The sequence below is a fragment of the Solanum tuberosum genome, unplaced genomic scaffold (genome assembly GCF_000226075.1).
Source record: "Solanum tuberosum cultivar DM 1-3 516 R44 unplaced genomic scaffold, SolTub_3.0 scf00005, whole genome shotgun sequence".
In the NCBI taxonomy this organism is placed as follows: Eukaryota; Viridiplantae; Streptophyta; class Magnoliopsida; order Solanales; family Solanaceae; genus Solanum; species Solanum tuberosum.
In genome coordinates this window covers 2537653-2550249 of record NW_006238931.1, presented here as the reverse complement: position 1 = coordinate 2550249, position 12597 = coordinate 2537653, and the positions used below count along the sequence as shown (strand labels likewise).

Below are 12597 nucleotides of genomic sequence, written 5' to 3'. Positions count from 1 at the left end.
ATACAATAATATAAGCGCTGATACACTAATCTGATGCGCGAAAATGAGGAATTTCTGTAATTATAAACTTTTAAGAGATAAATTATAATTTTACCTTAAAAGTATGTGATTTCTGTAATTTGCCCTTTTTTAATTAAGCTATTGGCCATGGGCCGTTTTATAGATAAGTGAAAAAGGGAACAAAGTTTTGCCCAACCCAATAGTGGTGGGCCCAAAAGCTAAGAAAAAGACAAACAAAAGCTAAAATAAAATAAAAACAAAGCCAAAAAATTATATCCTAAAAAGCGTCAATCTTTCTAGAAGAAGTCCTTTATTTCCTCTTGTTGGAAGCTCCCATGAAATTAGGAAAGTGACGTCTCATTCAAAGCATGATCTTGAGCTTTTGCGGGTTTAACTGGTAAGTTTACCTCTTTTCGTTTCCTTTCAATTCCTCAATCTGCATTTCTCAATTGTTTTCTTTTTAGTTTGTCGATTTTCCATGTAGTCCCTTGTTGTTGTATGGTTTCATCAATGCCAGAGTTATCTTCTTTGAATATTGTCTCCAGAACCCTGGTTTTTCGCCTTACACTTATCTTATTTTAGATCTGTAACCTATGTTAGTAGCATAGTTGTTGTGCTCTGGCTTTGTTTTCCGTGAGTAGCGTAGTTGTTGTGCTCTGGCTTCGTTTTCCATGCATGTTAACTCTTTACTGTCTTCTAGCAATTTATCTACTCGTGATCATCAATTATTTGTGTGTTGTTCACCTGATTGCCTTGTTCTTGATTCTTAAATTTGGTACCGAGTGTTTGTCCAAGTTGGGTATTTTCCTCCCATGCAATGGTAGCTCGCAGTATGTATTAAATTGTGTTCTCTCTGTCATTTCGAATGTATAATTAGCTAAGTAGTCGGCTAATGTATTCCCTTCCCTATAAATGTGTTCAATGTTAACAGTAGAATATTGCATCAGTGTTAGAGTGTCTTCCATTATAATTCTAATGTTCCATGGTATCTCCCAATTTCCTTTTAGTATGTTTTTCAATATCAATGAATCGGTCTCTATTGTTACTCTCGGAAATCCCCCTGTTGTACAGTGATATATTGCTTCCTTTATTGCCACTGTTTCTGCTTCCACGTTAGTTGTTTCTGGTATCTCATCTGCTTGTGCAAAGATTAAATTTCCTTCCCGATCTCTTTGGCAATAAGCATAAGAACTCTTGCCTTTATAGTATTTGAATTTGGGGCATCCATATGATCTTTTAGTAGGATATCCTTGGCTTGTAGTTCTCTAAGAATTTTACCATATCTGACCAGTTGGTGGGAAATTGTTTCAGACTTGGAAAACTTGACCTTGCAAATTGCCATACATTGAGGGTAACCTGATAGACAAGTTTATTATATATATGTCATTTTCCCCCATGTCTGATGATATTTCTTCTTCTTCATATTTTCCAACGTATAATTGCAGGCATAATCTTCATAATTTGTTGCAAGTTTGTGACCTGCATGTGTTGTCCACCATGTTATTAGCACTTGGTTTAGGTTTTGTCCTTCTAATCTTAGACCTGCAAAATGATCAAACATCCTCCATAGCTTATAAGCTATTGGAGAAGTTAAAAAAAGATGTTCCACCGTTTCTTGTGTTGGATTATCACAGTACCAACACCTTGATGACATGTTCACCCCATTCTCATCAATATATCATCAGTGGGTATTCTATATTTCCATACTCTCCAAATAAAGAAAAATATTTTGAATGGAAGTCTCTTTTCCCACATATTAAGAAATCTACTTTGCCTCACTGTCCTCTGTCTCACATACTCCCAGGCACTTTTAACTGTGAATTTTCTACTTTCTTCAAGCATCCACCATGTTCTGTCCAGTATACCATCAGAAGTTGGACTTGGGATTGTTTTCAGTATGTGTTGTACAATATCTTCTGATAGCCATCTTTTTAGTTTGTCTACTTTCCAGCCCTGTTGATCTGCAAATTCCTTAACGTCTATCTCTTCCTCTTGACTGGTTTCATAACTGAAGTAATATAGCTCTCCTTGAGTTGTCCAGTTATCAAACCAAAAACTTGAGTCTCCTCCTTTAATTTGCCACCATATTTGATGTTCTACCAACTCTCTAATCTTGATCATTGTTCTCCATGTGGTGGAGGCTCCCTTACTCTGAGCAATTACAGGATGTAACTTTTTACAGTATTTATTACCCATGTAAGAGCTCCAAAGTGTAGTCTTTGTTCTGTAAATCCACCATAATCTGTAAAATAGAGCTTTAGATATATCAGCAAGAGATCTAAAACTAATTCATCCTTCCTCCTTAGGTAGACATAATTTATCCCAACTTATCCAGTGCTTCCTTTTACTGTCTATAGTGTTTTACAAGAAAAATCTATTGAGCATCATATGTATGTGTCTTATCACCCCTTTTGGAGGATATAAAGCAGACAATAAATGTGTAGGAATACTATGCAACACATGTGAAATTATAACAACTCTTCCACCAAATGATAACATTTTTCCTTGCCATCCCTATATTTTTTTTCCTACCTTTTTAATCACTGAATCATAGTGGGAAATATTATTTCTTCCATATAACATAGGACATCCCCAGTATGTGAAAGGGAAAGCTCCATGTTTTATGTTGTTTAGTCTTTTGATGCTCCCTATCAGTCTTGTATTCACCTTTTCATGTCATAAAATGCATTCTTCTCCAAATTAATTAGCTTTCCTGAAGAGTTTTCATATCTTCTTAGTACCCTAATCATCATCTTCATTGATTTCTTGTCAAATAAAATTGTATTATCTGCATAAGAAAGATGGTTAATATTTGGGCTCCATTTGGGTAGACCATATCCTTTGAATTCTTCATTTTCCCACAGAGCATTCAAACTCCTCGTTAGTACTTAAATTATAAAAAGAGCCGGTGATAATGGATCTCCCTGCTTGACTCCTCTAGATGACTTGAAAAATTCAAGAGCCTGCCCATTTATCAGAATTGAGTACCAGTTATTGGACAGAAGTCTTTATACCATGTTAATTAAAACTTCAGAGAACCCAAATTGTCTCAGAACTTTAGTGAGGAATAGCCATGATAGCCTATCATATGCCTTGGTCATATCTAGTACTTTCACATTCGTTGTTTTTGTCCTCATCCTGATATCCCTTATAATCTCCTGTACCAAAAGAATATTTTCCACTATATTTCTTCCTTTAACAAAACTTGTATGGTTTCCAGAGATGATAGTAGGCAGAATGTTCTTTAATATTTCATGTATAACTCTATAAATTGTGTTATTACTGAATTTACTCAGGCTAATTGGTCTTACATCTGCATAGGTATGCATCTGGTCTTTTTTGGTATTAAGACCAAATTTGTGTGAGTAATATATCTGGAGAATCTCTTGGCCTACAAAGAAGGCCCTTACCATTCTAATTATGTCTTCCTTTATGATGTTCCAGCATGTCTGATAGAAAATACCTGTAAATCCATCTGGACCACATGCACTTTCTTTATTTAACCCAAATATTGTTGCTTTAACCTCTTCTTCTGTTGGCAATTCCTCCAGCTTTTGATTGACTCCTCTGTTACCAAACTAGGAATATGATTTAATAAAGAGAATTCTTTTTGACATTGATCCTCTGTAAATTTCTCCTGGAAGTATCTTATGGCTTCAACAGCTATGTCTCTTTCCTCTGTTAGCCAATCTCCTTGAGTATTCTGTATTCTATTTAGCTTCAACTTCTTCCTTTTTTCCGTTACATATGAATGAAAGAATTTGGTATTCTTTTCTCTCTCTTGAAACCATTTCAGACCTGATTTCTGTCTCCAGTACTCTTCTTCAAGATGTAAGTATCTGCATAATTCTGCTTGATCTTTATGTAACTCTTCTCTGTTATGTAAGGTTGGAGATTCTTCAAATGTGACTTCATGAGCCTGTATTACATCCTCTAGTGTTGCAATTTGCTGAAACACATTACCATTTGTTTTCTTACTCCAAGATCTGAGAGCATGTTTCACCCTCTTCAATTTCTGTTGTACCATTTAAAAGGGTTACCATATAAATCAAGTCTACAGTGTTCCTCTACTAGCTTTTCAAAAGAGGAATGTATAGCCCAAAATTTTAAGAACTTGAATGGTTTGATAATTTCCTCAGTATTCTGTGAACATTCTGACACTAATGGAGAGTGATCTAACCTTTTTTTTTATAAGATGCTTGACCTTCATAGTTTGAAACAAGTTTATTAATCTTTGATTTCCTAAAATTCTATCTAACCTTTTGAAGATGCATGCATCCTCCGATCTTCCACTCCACCATTTGTAAGTGCTTCCAGTGTATCCTAGGTCTAGTAGCAATACAATTGGCAAAATCTTCAGTTTCCTGATAATAGACCGGCAACCCACCTAATTTTTCTTCAAGAGAAAGTATTACATTGAAATCACCTCCTACCAACCATGGTAAGGAAAAGTGACTTGATATCTGTTGTATCGAGTTCCATAGCTCTTCCCTGTTAATTGCATTACAAGATACATACACTATAGTGACCAATGCCTCAACTCCCATATTTTGATGTACTACTTGTAATGTCATTTGTTGTATAGAATCTTCTATAACATCTACATGTACATCTTCTGTGAATATCCATATTTAACCTGAGCAATTTACCAAAGTAGTATGATGACCCAATCTTCTTCTATATCTCTCCCAATCTGATGAATCTTGAAAAGGTTCCATCAGACCTATTAACCAATAATTGTTTCTTCTATTTAAATTAGCCAGTCTCTCAAACGCTTGTTGAGTATTGACTGACCTAATATTCCATAGAATGATCTTATTCGTCAGTTTTGAGGCAGCTTGCCTCTTTGGTAGTTGTCTTGTTTCTTGTGAGGTATCTTTTTGAGATTTTCCACCTTTGTTTTTTAGGTGACTCTCCTCCATTACCCTTGTATGTCTTCGAGAAATGTCTCCTTTAGCCATCTCTTTTATATTCTTCTCCAATGTTTCCTTCTCAGTGTTCTCACTTCTGATGTTGTTTCTGCCAAGGAAGCATCAATTTCTTCCTTGTCAGGATCTAAAATGACTTTTTCTGTTGTATCTACTGCTTCTATCCTTTCTTCATCATGTGCGTTTTGTTGCTTTCTTAATTCTAGCTGATTCTGACTTGTTGTCTGCTCTGTGTTTCCTAACTCATCCGTCTTATTTTCCCCTTGAGTTTTCTTTTCTTGAATAACTTTCTCCTTTGAACTTATTTCACATATGCTTTTCTCCTGTGTGCATGTGTTATTTGTAGGTGTTTCACTGCCTACATTGTTTACTGTTAGAACTATCTTGTGGTTGTGTTATCTGATTCACCTTTGTCCCTTTGACTTTTTTAAAATTAATATCCACCCATTGCCTTGTTCCCATTTGCTTGTTGATGTCTCTTTCTTCTTCAGATTTGTTCCTACTAAGTTCTCCTTCCCTTTCCTTGTTCTCTTCTGTCTCCTTGGTCCCCTTTGTCGCACTTGTAGCATCCCTTGTATCATCTATTTTGTCATTGTTTTGTAGAGTTGCAAAGGCATTATGAGTGCTTACTCCTTCGGTATGTTTTCCAGGTTCCACTTTATTTTTGCCATTGTACATCTCTATTATCCTTCCCCTTTTATCTTTTGCATATTTATTTCTTCGCTGCATCCATTCATGCTTTCTTTGTGTGTTACAACCAACTTTACCACTACTTAGTATTTTGGTCTAAGTTGTTGTTGTTCCCATTTTGTCCTTATTTTCCTCCAGGCTGTCCCTAAATTTCCTTTCCAGCTCTGGGTGTAATGCACGACATTCTGTTTCTCTATGTCCTTGTAGCTTACAATGACTGCAATATTTTGGCAGATAGTCATACTTAATTGTGATCCATTTAGAATTTAATTTTCCTGTGACTTCATCCTCTTCTGCAATTTTAATCCTCTGTGGATGTTGTGCTAATAAATCTACCACCACTTTAACCTTCGCACAACTAGGTCTAGTCTTGTTTTGTGTCGCCATATATACTATTGTTAATGGTTTTCCAACTACAGAGGCTAGTGAGAATATTGCTTCTCGAGCAAAGAAATTAGGCGGCAAGTCTGGAAAACTAATCCATGCTACTGCTATTGATGGCTCCTCTTCTTGAACAAACCAAGGATTCCACTTCAATGGTCTCATCTGACAGTACAGGTTGTGCACCTTCAAATAGTATGATGGGGTCGACATCATCTTCACATAATCCTCCAATAGAGATAATCGTATTAAAACATGTTTGTTTTCTAATAGCCCTATGTTGCATGGCCCTTTGATCTCACATTGTACTGGAATTACTTTACGTAATTCATGTAAATCTGGCTTATCATAAGAGAACTTCCCTAGAATTGCATAATGTAAATTCTCTTGTATGATCATCTGTTGAACTTCTGATGACTTCCCAATGATTTGTGGCTCACCATGTAGGTAAACCATTGTCTCCCTCTGAATTGGCATTGGGTTGTGATCTGGTTTTAATACTTCTGAGAACTTTGTGGTGAGAGGAGAGGGTTGTATTGTGGATGTGGATGGAGCAGCCTCCAGTGGAGGCTGTCCGCCGGCCACCAGGGTTATCAATGGCAGTAAGTGGTAGTTTTAGGTCTACGGTTCAAAAGATGCGTCCAAACCTTAAACTCGTGATATGTTATTTTATAATCTAAGTATTCCAAAATGATAAAAACTACTATTTATACTAAGGAAATACATAAGACACTTCTTTGACAATTTTACCCATAATGAGACAAGGGTTTTGTTTGGTTGCCTTTTTTTTGTGAATTCACAGATTTAAGAGATGCAACTTGCACAAATAACATATTTTATTCACCCTTTTCATTTTGATGGACCTTCAACACATTATGTCTTTATTTGGTGTCTATTAAGCTCCTCTACAACTTTAATATAATTTATGTTATCCACGTTGTTATCATCCTCTCCTTCTTGAAAAGGATTCATGCTTGAATCCGAACCTTACAAAAACATAAGACGGACAAGCAACCAAGATATCCTCATAGCATGAGGGTTAGTACAATAGCAAGCACAAAAATCATTACACCAAGGAGACTCAATCTCAAGGAACAACCAAGTATCCTCTACTATCATGACTATTCAGCTCATATATGGAGAATAAGGAAATTGGCTATACCTCAGATCAGAAGGATAATACCACCCAAAATATGGCACTACTACAAGCTCAAATACTCTCAAACGCTCATCGGGGTCAAAATTATAATATGTCCACATAATTGAGTCATACAAACAAGTATATACCTTAATGAAATCCTGATCTACATACAATGCACATCTAAGACAAGTATGAGACTCATCATATGCAAAGAGATAGTAGAGAAAGGTATCATGCACATCAGGGTCATCTAAGGTGTTTCTATATGCAAGATCACAATTAGGTTCAAGGATCATCACACTCATTACATCACAAGATGGAACACATAAATGCAACATGACAAGTTTAGGATAAACCTCACATTCTCTTGACAAATAACTCCTACCCCAATAAAATGCACAATCAACAAGATCATATGTAAAGAGATAGTAAAGAAAGGGGGTTAGAAAACTATCCTTCCTCATACACAACGTAGGTCCCTCAAGTGGATTGTAAATCCCCAAGAAGGACTTTCCATCCTAAGAAAAGGTGCCAACAAATTCATCCAAATTATGCTTGTCATCTTGACCAAGCATCAGTACACAAGTGCCACAATTCAACTCATTACTGGGTCAAATTGAAAGGAAATCTATGAACATGGATCAAGTACACACTTTTTTTGCCCGGTTGACATTCTTATCTTCTAATAACACACTTCACTCAAAAGCGTGAGCATCATCATATGCAAACAAGTAATAGAGAAAGGTGTCATGTAAATGAACTTTAATCAAGGTGTTCCTAAGTTTAGCCTCCACTTTATATACTAAAGAATCACAACTCATATGAAGAATTGGAAGAAGAAGTAACAATTAACACATACACATCCTCTTTCATCTTAACACTACCCTCTCCAATAAATGTACTATCATCTTCATAAAAGAGATTTCGTCTATGAAAAGTGTGTCATCATACCATATTGGATTCTTAAACAATTGATAGCCTCCAAGAGTGGCTTCACTTCCAACATTATAAAGCTTTCCACTATGAACACTCTCAAGAGTCATATCATCATCAAACAAAAAATTATCCTTAAACAAATATTCTACCTCAAGATTCTCATGAGAAAAAACAAGAAATGGTGTTAAGGTCAATGTAACGACCTGTTGCCATTGTTATGGAAAAGTCAATGGGAAAAGAATTTGAGCCAAAAAACTTTTTGTAGTAACTTGGAAAATTGTAGCCTAGTCCAGTTTTGGACGAAATCTGAGTCAGGTGAGGTCTAGCAAAATCTGGTAATAAATGAGGGATCTAAATATTAATTTGATAACATGAGTGGATAGTTAAGACGTTAAGGATCCCGTACGACTTTACGGAATCGAATTCGAGCGAGTAGAACTCCCGAAACTGATCTTGGCGTGAAAGGGTAGTTTCTGAATGTCAAAGGTTGAAGGTGTGTTGTGAAATGGGAACTTGAAACTCAAATTACGAGTTTATGTCTCCGTGTAATCCGCCAGGGCGGGGCCACTGTGGCAGGATGGGGTCTGCGTGGCGGACCAGTCGCAAACTTAAGTTGTGAAAAACCCCAATTTAGTTATTTTTCTGCAAACTTCGTTCTTAAGAGTTAGGAGACGAACCAGGGCGATTTATAGACAGTTTTCCATGATTTTTGGTTCTAAAGGTAAGGATTTTACTCCTCTAATACATTTTTTGATCTGTAGAAATTAGATTCTTGGGTAATTATCATTTGGGAGAGGGTTTTGGCCTGAAGTTGATGGTGGAAAAAATCCCTAGCTGAACATTAAGATCATGGGTTTGGTCTTGGGTTATTAAATTTGTTATAATTTGGGTAAATTAGTTCTTGTTTAGTGATCCTTGCATATTTTTCTTGTGTTTAGACCAAGAACAAGCGAAAAGAATCCGAAAAGGGAAGACTCAAGTGTCTTAGGAGGATTCAAGCTTGGTTTCGAGGTAGGTGATGATTTGATTTCCTGTTGTGTGATATATGCCGGATAAATGTTTCATTGTATGCGTGCATGTATGTGAATAGGGAATGTGAATCAATCTAACGAAATGATAATGTGTGAATAATATATACAATGAACTGTAACTTGATTGTATGATTATGAGTATTATTCATTGTGGATGTGATTGTGACTGTGGTTGTGCTGATTTGGATCAGGTGTCATGTTCCGACACATATATTGGATAGGGTGTCACGTTTCGACACATACATTGGATCGAGTGTCATGTTTCGACACATATATTAGATCGGGTGTCACATTCCAACAAACTAATAGTTTGGGTGCGGGTTCCATGAGAGAGCCACTTGTGATTATTATGCTCTTGTTACCTGACATTGATATTGGGTAATTTTATGTTGTTCCTAAAATGATGAATGATCTATGTATTGTGTATATGTGTGCTTACTGTGTTGTATTTGTTCATTTTATATTGTGCTTATGAGAGTAGCCGTGTGATCCTACCAGTACACTATGGTTGTGTACTGATACTGCACTTGCACTTTCTTTGTTGAGTATAGGGCATCTTCAGGCGGCTATTGATAGACCTCAGTTAGGAGACTATTGATTGTGACCAGATTCAAGGGTGAACCAGTTCTTTCAGGCTGCCATGGATTTTTAATGTTTAAGTCCACTCTTTTCGGACTCAGACTATCTATTAGGCTGTTATGTTTTGTTCTTAGACTTGTCGTTAGTAGAGTTTTGGTGCATGACTTTCAGGTTCTAGGGGTTGACTTCTGCAATAGTTTGTTTAATTGTTTATTTAAAACCTTTGGAGTTTATGGGAACTCTGTTTTTATCCATCATTTAAATCTTCTTTCATATCTTTAAATGGTTTAGCGTCTTTAAGTGGCTTTAGTTGGGTTGTAGTAATGGTTCTCCCATCGGAGGGTTAGCGTGGGTGCCAATTTGTAACACCCTGAAAACTAGTAGGCTAGACTAGAGCTAAACTAGAACTAAACGTGAGGGTAAGAGCCAAGGAAAATGGGCAAGGGCCAAGGAAAGGGGACAAGGCTGCCCAATTTTAGCCAAGGCACTGCCCACCATGACCACGAGGATTTTCACGACCAGTGGTGGCCACCACGAGTTGTGGTGCCACTCGTGGTGGTGAGGCAGTAGCCTCCTTAAGGCATCCCCAACTTGGCTTCTCCACAAGAGCCACTTCACGGTTCGTGAAGCCTTAGACGGCTCGTGGGAGTGGCCTTGGTTATGCCTTGGAGGTGTGAGCATGGTAAGGAAGTGGCAAGCCACTGCCTCAAGGCCCACGAGAGGAACTACGACTCGTGGCAAGCACCGCGGCTCGTGGAGCCCTTCGTGAGGTTGCCTTGGGCGTGTGAGCTAAAGGCACAAGTGCCTAGTCACTGCCTCAAGTCCATGGATGGGACCACGGCTCGTGGAGCCCCATGTGGTCCCTGACAACTCACTTTAAGTGAGGGTTATTTTGGGTAATTTCGGTTTAAGTCCAATTGAAGTGGAGTTCTTTTGGGTATTTGGGTAAGTTTAGGGTCACTATATAAGTTATTTTTTAGTCAAATTCACCCAAGTTAAGTCATATTTTCCAAACACCCAAATAATTTCCCTAAGTTCATCTCCTCTCCCAAAATTTCTCTCTCTAGAACTTTAAGGAAGATGAAGAAGAAAGTTGAAGCTAGGGTTTGAAGGAGCAAGGTTTTCCACTCAATTTCTTTGGAGATTCATAGCTAAGGTATTGTAGTCCTTCATCCATGGATAGTTTTCATCCATGGAGTCCCTTCAAACTCTAAATTTCAAAGTAAGAAATCCCTAAAAGCTATGGTTTTACTCCAAATTCATGGGTTCCTTTCTAAAATGGATTTGATGCTGTAATTATGATATATTATGAATGAATTGATGAATATTAATGTTTTTATGATGAATTACATAAAAGTCAAGACTAAATATGTAATCCGTGGGAAGTAATACTTAGCACCAAGTGGATATTGAATATGAGATGGAAGCTTTTACACAAGTTGAGTCCGGCTTCCCAATGGGACCTTCTACACTAGTTGAGTCTGGGTTCCCAAAGTATGTATCTCATGAGCTGGAGACCTTCTACCTTAGTTGAGTCCATGTTTCTAGTAGCAATCTCCTTATCCGATAAACTATGTGCCCCCATAGGACATTTAGCTAGTGGATTCACCTAAAGCTAAAAAAAACCACGGTCTTACCTTAGGCAAGTAGGACAACCCTTTACGGTGTGGGTAACACCGGATTCCATGTTAAGCTAACATGGTCTATGTCGGTTAAGGCCTATTCCCACCATTACTTATGAACTATGAACAAGAACATGAATTATGAACTATGACTACTTAAGAAGCTTTACTTAGTATGGGTGAGATTATGAGATCTTATTCATGCATTGCACAAATATGCTTTGAGGGTATTTTTGATATGTTCCTCCTATGATATGATGATCTATGAGTTGATTATGCTTATGACTTATGTTGTTCCAATATCTTCAAAAATGATGTTTAACTTACTGAAGTGCATGCATTCAACAAAAATGTCCCTTTTTGCATGTTTTAAAGGTTTTTATGCATGACAATCATACTTAGTGCAATATTTTTTCAAGGTTTTTATGCATGACTATCATACTTAGTGTTGTTTTGTACTAACCAATATTTTTCTACATCTTTCCCCAAGTGTAGGGTCCAGTTCTCAAGGCGGTCCTCATTGTGGCTAGAGCTTGGAATTGATCATTTCTCCTTGCTTGTTGGTGAGTCCTCGTGATTTGAGGACGGATGTTTTCATTTAGTAGTTTCATTATTATATTTTCTTTTCGGACAATGTTAAAAGGGTTGTGTCCCTATTTGATTCAAGTATTGTAATAGATGGCTATATTGAGACAAGTCTAGACTTACACTTTCTTTTATGAAAATTTTGGACTTGAAATGGGTTTTTACTCTTATTGTTCTAATGCTTTATGTTGTGATATGCTAAGTGGCTTACATGGTGCCTTTCAGGGTTCTATGTGCCTTGTTACATTTAGGGGGTACCCCTGGGTCATGACAAACTTGGTAATCAGTGTATGAGGTTTAGAATGATTCTAGGATGATGTCTCATAAGCCACGTCTAGTAGAGTCTTGTTCATGAGAGTGAAGCGTGGCACATTTATGAATTAGAGGCTATAAGATGCTTAGGAAATTTCACTTCTTTCATTATCATTAAGTCGTGCCATAGAGTTTAGCTCTACAAAGTACCTATCCTAATCCTTCAATTGTGTCTTCAGGATATGAATACACGAAGGGCTAACACAAGAAGAATGTAGGGTGACAATGTGAATGAAGAAGATCCTCCTGCAGTTAATCAAGCTCCGGTTGATCCCGTGGTTGAGAATGGGACCCATGCAGAGTTTAGGTCTACTTTACAAATGTTGGCTCAAGCCGTGACGGCTCAAGCCAATAGAGAATTTGTAACCCCGGTGAATCCTAATGTGAATTCG

The 12597-nt window shown here is 37.2% G+C and overlaps 1 long non-coding RNA gene across 1 annotated transcript; it reads left to right on the top strand.

The window, feature by feature from the left end:
• Positions 1 to 287: 287 nt before the first annotated feature.
• On the top strand, positions 288 to 11976 carry LOC102600857 (uncharacterized). Its single transcript, XR_366584.2, has 3 exons — positions 288 to 397; positions 485 to 552; positions 11804 to 11976. It is a non-coding gene; the product is annotated as an uncharacterized lncRNA (long non-coding RNA).
• The last annotated feature ends 621 nt before the right edge of the window (positions 11977 to 12597 follow it).